Source organism: Macaca fascicularis, chromosome 9, assembly GCF_037993035.2.
Source record: "Macaca fascicularis isolate 582-1 chromosome 9, T2T-MFA8v1.1".
Classification (NCBI taxonomy): domain Eukaryota; kingdom Metazoa; phylum Chordata; class Mammalia; order Primates; family Cercopithecidae; genus Macaca; species Macaca fascicularis.
Window position 1 is genome coordinate 114,587,616 of NC_088383.1, and position 11,623 is coordinate 114,599,238.

General features: G+C 38.9%; 1 non-coding gene across 1 annotated transcript; it reads left to right on the forward strand.

The window, feature by feature from the left end:
- The first annotated feature begins 2,432 nt into the window (after positions 1-2,432).
- LOC123567048 (U6 spliceosomal RNA) lies at positions 2,433-2,539 on the forward strand. Its single transcript, XR_006689743.2, has one exon. It is a non-coding gene; the product is annotated as a U6 spliceosomal RNA (small nuclear RNA).
- The last annotated feature ends 9,084 nt before the right edge of the window (positions 2,540-11,623 follow it).

The following is an 11,623-nucleotide window of genomic DNA, read 5'->3' on the forward strand; positions in this document are numbered from 1 at the left end:
ACATAATTAACTTATAAACCTGTACCTCATCTCTCTGAATTGATCGGTACTATTTTTAGCCCCAATTCACAAATGAAAATGTGGATCACAAGGAGAGTGAGAAAAATCCCCTATTCAAGGGTGAGCTTCAAGGAGTGACTTTCTTTCGAAGAGTATAATGTGTAACGGAGGGGGGTCTTTGTAATTTTAGAAACAATATTTCACCTGGGTGATAAAGGTTATGTTCAACAATGACAAGTTATGTTGATAGTATGTACCCTTGATGTGATGCAATCAAAATGGCACTGTGCGGTCTTCCTCTCAAAGACTCTGTGGTCTTCTTCCCAAATATCTATAACCCCAGTCTAATCATAAGAAAAACATCAGACAAATTCCAATAGAGGGTTATCCTATAACATACCTGACTAGTCAAAACTGTCAAGGTCATCAAAAGTAACCAAAGTCACAAAGAAACTTATTTTCAAGAGTAGCTTAAGGAAACATGACCACAAAATGTAATGTGGTATCATGACTGGAATTCTGGAACAGACAAAGGACATTAGGTAAAATTTAAGGCAATCTGAATAAACTGTGGATCTTAGCTAATAACAATAATGCAACAATATTGGTTCATTAATTATAACAAATATACCTGTTGAGGATTGAATTGTATTCCACAAAAAAGATATGTTAAAATTCTAACCTTAGGTACTGTGAATGTAACTTTATTTAGAAATGAAGTCTTTGCAGATGGAATTAAGTTCAAATGAAGTCATACTGGATTATAGTGGGCCCTAAATCCAATGACTAGTATCCTTCTAAAAAGGCCATGAGAGACACAGGCACACACACAAGGAAGATAACCAGGTGAAGACAGAAGCAGAAATGGGAGTGATGCAGCCACAAGCCAAGGAATGCCAAAGATTGCCAGCAACCACCTGCAGCTAGGAAGAGGCTAGGAGGGATTCTTTCTGGAGACTTCAGAGGGTACATGGCCCCGCCGGCACCTTATTTTCAGGCTTCTAGCCCTGAGAACTGGAAGAGTTGATTTCCGTTGTTTTAAGCTACTGAGTGTGTGGTAATTTGTTACAGTAGCCCTAGAAAACTCACATGATACCACACAAATGTAAGATGTTAATAATAGAGGAAACTGTGTGTGTTGGAGGGCAGGGAGTTACATGGAAACCCTCTGTACTATCTGCTCACTTTTTTTATAAATCTAAACTGATTTAAAACATTACGCCTACTAATTTTTTTTTTTTTAATTTTACTTTAAGTTCCGGGATACATGTGCAGAATATGTAGGTTTGTTACATAGATAAACAAGTGCCATGGTGGTTTGCTGCACCTATCAACCAGTCTTCTGGTTTTTAAGTCCCGCTTGCATTCGGTATTTGCCCTAATGCTCTCCCTCCCCTTACCCCCACCCCCCAACAGGCCCCGGTATGTGATGTTCCCCTCCCTGTGCCCATGTGTTCTCATTGTTCAACTCCCACTTATGGGTGAGAACATGTGCTGTTTGATTTTTCTGTTCCTGTGTTTGTTTGCTGAGAATGATGGTTTCCAGTTCCATCCATGTCCCTGCGAAGGACATGAATTCATTCTTTCTTATGGCTACATAGTATTCCATGGTGTATATGTGCCACATTTTCTTTATCCAGTCTATCATTGATGGGCATTTAGGTTGGTTCCAAGTCTTTGCAATTGTAAGTAGTGCTGCAATAAACATAACATGTGAATGCATCTTTATAGTAGAATGATTTATAAAGCAAACAAAAGCCACATGAGATGCTATTTCATACCAACAATAATAGTTATAATAAAAAATAACAAATAATAATGAGTGTTGACAAGGATGTGGGTAAATTGGAATGCTCATACACTACTGATGGGAATTTAAAATCAAGCAATTGCTTTGGAAAACAGTGTGGTAGTTCCTCAAGAGGTTAAACACAGAATTACCATATGGCCCAGTAATTCCATTCCTAGGTATATATCCAAGCAAAGTAAAAACGTATGTCCACCCAAAAACTTGCACATGAATGTTCTTAGCAGCATTATTCATAATAGCCAAAACATGGAAAGAAGCCAAATGTGCATCAACTGATGAGTAAGACAAAAATGTGATATAAAAGAAATGAAGTCTATCTATCCCTGATAGATGTTATAACACAGATGGAGCCTGAAAAAAACACACTTAGTAAAAGAAGCCAGTCACAAAAACTACACATTGTATGCCTTCATTTATATGAGATGTCCAGAATGGGCAAATCCATAGAGACAGAAGGTAGATTGGTGGATGTCTAGGGCTGGAGGAAATGAAGAGAGGAAATGGGGAATGACGGCTGATGAATGGGTACAGGATTCTTTTTAAGGGGTGATGAACATGTTCTAAAATGGGTTGTGATGTTGGTTATACAGCCCTGTCAATATACTAAAAATAATTGAATTGTGTGCTCGTTTCGGTAGCACATATACTAAAATTGGAACAATACCGAGAAGATTAGCATGGCCCCTGTACAAGGATGACACGCAAATTCATGAAGCGTTCCATATTTTTAGTGGGAATTGAACAATGAGAACACATGGACACAGGGAGGGGAACATCACACACTGGGGCCTTTTGGGGTGGCGGGGGTGGTTAGGGGAGGGATAGCACTAGGAGAAATACCTAATGTATATGATGGGTTGATGGGTGCAGCAAACCACCATGGCACGTGTATACCTATGTAACAGACGTGCACATTGTGCACATGTACCCCAGAACTTTTCTGTTTTGCTCTTTTTAAAATTTTATTTATTTATTTATTATACTTCAAGTTCTAGGGTACATGTGCACAACTTGCGGGTTTGTTACATATGTATACATGTGCCATGTTGGTGTGCTGCACCCATTAACTCGTCATTTATGTTAGGTTTATCTCCTAATGCTATCCCTCCCCCCTCCCCCCACCCCAAGACAGGCCCCAGTGTGTGATGTTCCCCGTCCTGTATCCAAGTGTTCTCATTGTTCAATTCCCACCTATAAGCAAGAACACATGGTGTTTGGTTTTTTGTCCTTGCAATAAGTTGCTGAGAATGATGGTTTCCAGCTTCATCCATGTCCCTACAAAGGACATGAACTCATCCTTTTTATGGGTGCATAGTATTCCATGGTGTATATTTGCCACATTTTCTTAATCCAGTCTATCATTGATGGACATTTGGGTTGGTTCCAATTCTTTGCTATTGTGAATAGTGCCACAGTAAACATACATGTGCATATGTCTTTATAGTAACATGATTTATAATCCTTTGGGTATATACCTAGTAATGGGATTGCTGGATGAAATGGTATTTCTAGTTCTAGATCCTTGAGGAATCGCCCCACTGTCTTCCACAATGGTTGAACTAGTTTACAGTCCTACCAACAGTGTAAAAGTATTCCTATTTCTCCACATCTTCTCCAGTACCTGTTGTTTCCTGACTTTTTAATGATCACCATTTTAACTGGTGTGAGATGGCATCTTATTGTGGTTTTGATATGCATTTCTCTGATGGCCAGTGATGATGAGCATTTTTTCATATGTCTGTTGGCTTCATAAATGTCTTCTTTTGAGAAGTGTCTGTTCATACCTTTACCCACTTCTGGATGGGGTTGGTTGTTTTTTTCTTGCAGATTTGTTTAAGTTCTTTGTAGATTCTGGATATTAGTCCTTTGTCAGATGAGTAGATTGTGAAAATTTTCTCCCATTCTGTAGGTTGCCTGTTCACTCTGATGGTAGTTTCTTTTGCTGTGCTGAAGCTCTTTAGTTGAATTAGATCCCATTTGTCAATTTTGGCTTTTGTTGCCATTGCTTTTGGTGTTTTAGACATGAAGTCCTTGCCCATGCCTATGTCCTGACTGGTATTGCCTCGGTTTTCTTCTAGGGTTTTTATGGTTTTAGGTCTAACATTTAAGTCTTTAATCATCTTGAATTAATTTTTGTATAAAGTGTAAGGAAGGGATCCAGGTTCAGCTTTCTTCATATGGCTAACCAGTTTTCCCAGCACCATTTATTAAATAGGGAATCCTTTCCCCATTTCTTGTTTTTGTCAGGTTTGTCAAAGATCAGATGGTTGTAGATGTGTGGTATTATTTCTGAGGACTCTGTTATGTTCCATTGGTGTATATCTCTGTTTTGGTACCAATACCATGGTTCAACATATGCAAATCAATAAACGTAATCCAGCATATAAACAGAACCAAAGACAAAAACCACATGATTATCTCAATAGATGCAGAAAAGTCCTTTGACAAAATTCAACAGCCCTTCACGCTGAAAACTCTCAGTAAATTAGGTATTCATGGGACGTATCTCAAAATAATAAGAGCTATTTATGACAAACCCACAGCCAATATCATACTGAATGGGCAAAAACTGGAAAAATTCCCTTTGAAAACTGGCACAAGACAGGGATGCCCTCTCTCACCACTCCTATTCAACATAGTGTTGGAAGTTCTGGCCAGGGCAATCAGGCAGGAGAAGGAAATACAAGTATTCAATTAGGAAAAGAAGAAGTCAAATTGTCCCTGTTTGCAGATGACATGATTGTATATTTAGAAAACCCCATTGTCTCAGCCCAAAATCTCCATAAGCTGTTAAGCAACTTCAGCAAAGTCTCAGGATACAAAAATCAATGTGAAAAAAATCACAAGCATTCTTATACACCAATAATAGACAAACAGAGAGCCAAATTGTGAGTGAACTCCCATTCACGTTTGCTTGAAAGAGAATAAAATACCTAGGAATCCAACTTACAAGGGGTGTGAAGGACCTGTTCAAGGAGAACTACAAACCACTGCTCAACGAAATAAAAGAGGATACAAACAAATGGAAGAACATTCCATGCTCATGGATAGAAAGAATCAATATCATGAAAATGGCCATATTGCCCAAGGTAATTTATAGATTTAATGCCATCCCCATTAAGCTACCAATGACTTTCTTCGCAGAATTGGACAAAACTACTTTAAAGTTCATATGGAACCAAAAAATAGCCCACATTGCCAAGACAATCCTAAGCCAAAAGACCAAAGCTGGAGGCATCATGCTACCTGACTTCAAATTATACTACAAGGCTACAGTAACCAAAACAGCATGGTACTGGTACCCCAGAACTTAAAGTATAAGAAAAGAAAAATATCTGTGTATGAAATGCATTTGCAAAATAAAATTTAAAAATAATAATTGAATTGTACATCTCAAATGGTATGATACATGAATTACATCTCAACAAAGTTGTTATTTAAAAAAAAAAAAAGGGTCGCAGAAAGAACATGTAACTTTTCCAAGGTCACATAACTATTAAGTGGCAGAGCCAGAATTAGAACCAAAGCAGTCTGATGTGAAGGGGCCACACCCTCAGCCACTCTATAAACTGCATCTTTTGTAGTGTTTTCAACAAAATTATATAAAAACACCAAGGGAGACACGAGCCTAAAAGAGGAAGAAGGAAACCATCAGAACGGTGACTTCCTAGCTTTCCTTGCTCAGAGTCACTCCTGGTAATAGACAAGGGCAGGCTATGAGGGGAAAATGTCATTAAAGTCCTGATTACACTCACCGCCTCCTGTAGGGAAGGAGGCTCTTTTTTACCTTTGCAATTGTGAGAAGGGATATATTTAGGGGAGCAAAAAAAAAAAAAACAAAAAAACTCTTATTCCAAGCAATATGATAAACACATTCCCAGTACCCACTTAAGTTATTTAGATGCATGACAAGGCATCATTTAAACCCAACTTAAAATGAACTCTAATGAGGCGATATTGCCTTCCGTTTTACAACCTGTCACACATTTGCTTTTCTTTCATGATAGATGCTGCAAGTCTGTCAAGTAAAATCAAGATTTTTTTTCCAGTGACTGAAATGTTTATGCACATAACAAAGATATTGTCAGGTTGTGTTCTGTTCAACCGTGATTTTTTTTTTTTTTTTTTCCAAATGATAGGGGTTGGACTCCACTGACGGAGTGAGCTGCACTCTCCAGGCAGCCTCCCTTAGGCCTGCGTTCTGGATGGAGGGGTCACGGTTATGCATTCTTCTGATCCATAATGAGAAGCTAACTGTCCAACCAATGAGCCTGGGACAAACCCCACAGGCAACAAAACTCAAAGGAGGACAGAATCTTATGGGGTATATTTAGTGGAATGAGTGGTTGTGGAGGAGTTCCTGAGTTGGAAAGGCAGGACCCATGTCAGGAAGGGCCTTATGAATGTGAACCTTAGCAGGGCTTGGAGAGCCTCTAAAGGATGTCCAGTGGAGGAGAAACATTTGATATCTGAACATAATTTCTGAAAGCATTATGGAATGTCTGTTTGAGGGAGCAAGACAAGAGACGGTATAACCTAAATGGATAAACACACATAGACACGTCATCTTATTTACTGAATAATTGTACAGACTGTGGGTTATAAAGATCTGGGTTCAAATCTTGTTCTGCCTCTGGCAAATATATGAGTTTGAATAATTTTTTAATTTATTGTTTCAAATTTTTACCTGCAAAAGAAGGATAAAATGATATTCCTTTCCCGGGATTTAAATGGAAATAAAAATAAAGTATTTACTCCATATCATTACGTGTTTTAAAACACAAGATAATTAGGCAATGTTGAGTATTGTTGTTTGTCCATAATGAGTTAGGTGTTGAATGATGGGAAATACAATGATTTATAGGCCAAAGAAATAATAGAATGAATTATTGAATTCATCTTGGTGGTCTTCATGATGTCATTAGATAATTTGTCAGATGCTAACAATGCCATAGAAATGTAGTTTTTTATGGGATCAAAGAATGAACTGAAAATTCCAGAAATACCCAGAAATTTCAGAAATTCATAGAATACCTGGAAATTACACTGAGAAGAGTGAATCAATCAATTCATCAATTAAACATGCATTGACATGTTCTTTTCTTTTCAACTTGACAAGCATTCAGCAAAATCCCACTTGGTACCAGGCACTAGTGACAGTGATAAGAATAAAATAAAATTCTTATATGTTTCAGAGATGTCAGACACATACACAGTCAAGAGTAACTCACAGAGATGGGGAAAGCCAGATTCTGCTCAATGAGAGGGGTCTGAGCAGACTCTAATGTAAGAAAGTATGAGACATATTCAGAAATAGAGAATCTTAGTGTCTGATGAGTCAAGACATATAAGTCTAGAAAAATAACTTATGACCTAATATACAAACTTTGTGCTTTATTTTTATGTATAACATGGGACATTGAGAGATATTAGAAAAATAGGATTGCCAATGAAAGAACTATTTTAATTTAGATTCATCTGTCAAAAATAGATGGAATTGGAAGAGGCAATGAGTAGAGCCAAAAAGTTGCTCAACTATTACAGTATTCCAGGAGTGAGACTTTGGGAACCTGCACTACCGCAATAGGAAAAGAAAAGAAACTGTGAAACAACATAAAGGAAATACTGAATTATGATAAGAAAAGGAGATGGCAGGATGACAAGAAATTTACCCTGGTGTCATTAATGATTAAAGTTACTTTGTAAGCTATAAAGAGTTATGCAAATGTATGACACTATGCACACCTTTCATTTTGTTTGAAAAGAAAAAGACACACTTACACACAAAAAATGAAATCAAAATAATGTAGACACAATTCATGTTTCTTGGATGATAAGAAAAATTTACAGAGGCCAATTGACTTGTCCCAGGTTACACCACAAGTGGCAGAGTTGGAATTTGGACTGGCATCAGTTCCTCTTTGCGCCATAGCACAAGTCACTATAGGCAACTGCTCTTATACCAGGTCTAGTTGTAAAATAACCCCAGAGTTGTTATCGTTGTACACCACTGAATTGCTGTTGCTACCAGAAATTTACCTCTAAGTACACCTTATGCCTTTGTCTTCTTTACTCAACACATTGCAGTTGTCAAAGAACATCTTTTTGTATGTTACAAAGGCCCATTTGCAACAGCTCTTGGCTTACTATGTCATAGACAACTAGAACTATGGAAACTTAAAACATATTTGCTATTCCCATGTATCAAAAATTGGAACTCACTTCATAGTACTAGTCACTTCAACCTCTCTTCTTCTAAGACTCCCTGATTCTTGGGATTTATGAGTATCTGACAAAATAAGCTCACTGAAGACAGATATCTTTATCTGTTTTATTCAATGATACACCTCAAGTGCTAGAATGGCAACTGTCACATGGTAGAGGCTCAATAGATGTTTGTTTAATGTCTGAATCCCTTTCTTCTGGATAACAAAGATGAAAATATTTGAATATATTTATGCGATGCCAGAAATCAAGTGCTTAAACTCTGTTTTTCCAAGAGGCCAAGTAGAACAAATTCTTCACTACTAGATCTTTCTGAATCACTTTATAACCAAAGCAGCACTGCAAGACTATCCCAAGCATGGCCCTTAGGTAATGGTTTTATTTGTCATTTGATTCTTAGGGAGTCGATAGGCAGAAACAGTCAACCTAGATTTAAATGACCAGAGAGACTCTTGGACTACTTGCAAATGAGGGAAACTCTATTCTCTCTCTTTCTTGTTTATTATCGTCATCAGCCTCAAAGATTTCCAAGGAAGGGCAGCATGCTGTGATGGAAATAACATGGGCCTTGAGTCCAGGAAAAAAAAACCTCTGCATTCCAGCCAACTACTCACTCGCTGTGTGACCTAGGACAAATGACTATTCACCTCTGCACCTATTTACAGCATCGTTAGCTGTAAAATTTGGACTAGACTATCTATATTAAGTTGTTGCTGTTGTGAAAATTAAAGATAAAGCATAAAGGTGTTGACACATAGGAAATTCTTAGGAAACACTGTTTTTATTTTTACATGTGCTAATTATTTCTCTTTGCCCACATATCGCTGAAGATAAAGGTGAAAGGTAATCTAAGGGGAGGAAACATGTACCCAAGCTTGTGGATATGTGCAATTCATCAGGGTAATTGTATAGGGGGGAAAAAGCAACCTTGTGGCATCTACTCAGGTCTATTTAATGAGTCCTGTGCAGGGGATCCTGCGGCTGGCTCCTTTTGTTCATTAAAGCCCAATGGTGTGTGGAATTCAAAGCAGGGGTGCACAGTCAGAAATTCACCTTTTAAAAATAAGATCTGCTATGATTCCCTCCAGGGACTGTGGCACAGGAAGAAGTTGCCTGTTCCAGGGGCTGCCTGCTGTGTGGGAGAGTGACCATCACTGACTTTCACTTGTCAAATACATTTCTTAGTCCTCAGTATTTACTCCTGAGGGAGCCACCACTGGGAGCATCAAAACAGAGAGGAGTTAAATAGACCACACTGGGTTTGTAGCACCATGCCTCATGCAGGGCCAGCGTTAAGCCTTCCCTTTCTGGCATTCACAGTGGGTGTTCTCTGCTTCTTCCTGCATCTCCAACTCCCTCTGTCTTAATATTCACTGGATTTCTCTCATGCTTAATTAATGCTAACTCTGTGGCCAGAGCTGGCATACACCTGTCACTTCCCTTTACTACTGTCCAGTGAGGAGCAGATGAGTGATTTCAATTTAAATATGAAACTGAGGTTCTGAGTGGCTAAATAATTTGTCCACAACTACCCAGATAGCTTTGCAACACAGGATTCAAACCTACACTGATCTCTTAAATGCTTGGGGTAAAAAATTGTCTTCAGGGGCATTAGATCTGAAACCTCTTAACCTTGACATGTTCTTGGGTTCTTACTGGGGTTAAGTACATTTACCCTCCATGATTCTATTGATCTCTGTGAAAAGTCACTCTGATCAAGTCTTTTCTGCCCATTTCTTATGAATTTGATGAGTTTTATTTTGAATTAATTTTGAAAGATGCAAACAGAACCAAGAAATGAAAAACAGGCAAGTAGCTTGGTTCCCATTTGCCCACATTCATGATAATGATAGAATGCATTGAATACCACCTCCTCCATGCCTGGTACTGCTTAAAGTTCATTATATGTGAGAATTCACTGAATCCTCATGACAGCTCCAGGCGGTAGGCACTATTACCTCAAACTTATAGACCAAAAAAGCAAAGAAACAGGGATTATGCAACTCGCTCAAAATCATACAGCTAGTAACAACAGGACCAGGATTCGAGCCCTAGGAGTTTGATATCAGAGGCTTAGCTAACAACTGCACCACACTGTCTCTATCTCTGTTCTCTTTTTAGAGCAACATTTGAAGAATAAAAGAATATAAAGAAGGAATAGCCTTTGTTTTTATTGTTGTCCTCTTTCTTTTTCTTTCTTTTCTCTCTTTTCTTTTTTCTTTTCTTTTCTTTTCTTTTTTCTTTTCTCCTTCCTTCCCTCCCTCCCTCCCTCCCTCCCTCCCTCCCTCCCTCCCTCCTTCCTTCCTTCCTTCCTTCCTTCCTTCCTTCCTTCCTTCCTTCCTTCCTTCCTTCCTTCCTTCGTAAAGAGTGAGCAAAGATGGAAGTAAGAAGGAAAATACGTTAGGAGTCCATTCAGACAATGGAGTGCCTGCCAAGGAAAGGTTATTGAGGCAACATGGCTGGAGATAATTTTAAAACGTATTAACAAAGTATATTAGGGGAAAAGACAGAGAAAGGGCCTGGAAGAGCTGCCAGGAGTCATGCTTGATTATCCAGAGGCTTCCATTTGAAAGGGTTAGGATACATTGAGCAGTGTCCCTCTATCTCTGACGTTGACTGCTTGCCAGCGGGGAAAAATGCAGTGATCAAAATCAGAGACCTAGTGTGCACTAGGGCTACCAAACAGAAATGTTCAGATGCGAAAGAAAAAAAAAAAGTCCTTAAAAGGCACATCCTCTTCTGGCTCTACATGGCCGGAGGTCACTGAATCAAGACCCAGATACTGAGCATAGGTGGATAACAGCTGGTCCAGGTGTAACCCCAGCATTTCTCTTGCTGAATCTTGTTTACCCAAGTCTGCATGTGATACAAGGAGCACAGAGTCTTATGGTCTGGGAGGAAGATCCTATTCCTTTATTTGCTTAACTATGAAATTATACATACATTCATGAAGTCCTGAGACTAGCTTTAGTGGTTTCACACAGCAGTGTGCCTATGAAGAAAGCCAGGAACTTGTTAAAAATGCAGATTCCCTGTTTTTGCATCCAGAAATTCAAATTCAAAGGGTCTAGGAGGGGGTCCAGGAATCTTCATTTAATAAACGTGCTTAAGATGATTCTGTTGCAAGAGGTTTTCAGATCTCATTTTGAGAAGACCACTTAGTGGCTCTTAAAGAGATATGCCTCAGAATCACCTGTGGAGCTTTACAAAACTATGCCAGCTAGTGCTGTCAGAACGATTGTACTCAGGGTTCTGTGGAATGAGGCCAGTGTCATCTAATGAGTTCCCCAGGAAAAAAGAGTAGTGTTCAGGGATCTATTAAGGAGGGCTCTGGAGAGTGACATCTCTGAAAGGGAAGGAGATTGGGCAGAGAGATGAGCTGTGAAGCCATCTCAACAGAGGCCTCAGCCAATCCACAGGATTGTGAACCTCAGATGACCTTTTAGAGTTGTTCTTATCTGGGATGAGGGAACTGGACGTTTAAACCTCCACACTGATTAGTCATGGGAAGTGGCTCCCCCAGGGAAGGAAATGAGACCTTAGTCTTTAGCCTTTGAAATCTATATAGGGACTCACAGTGAAAGGCCC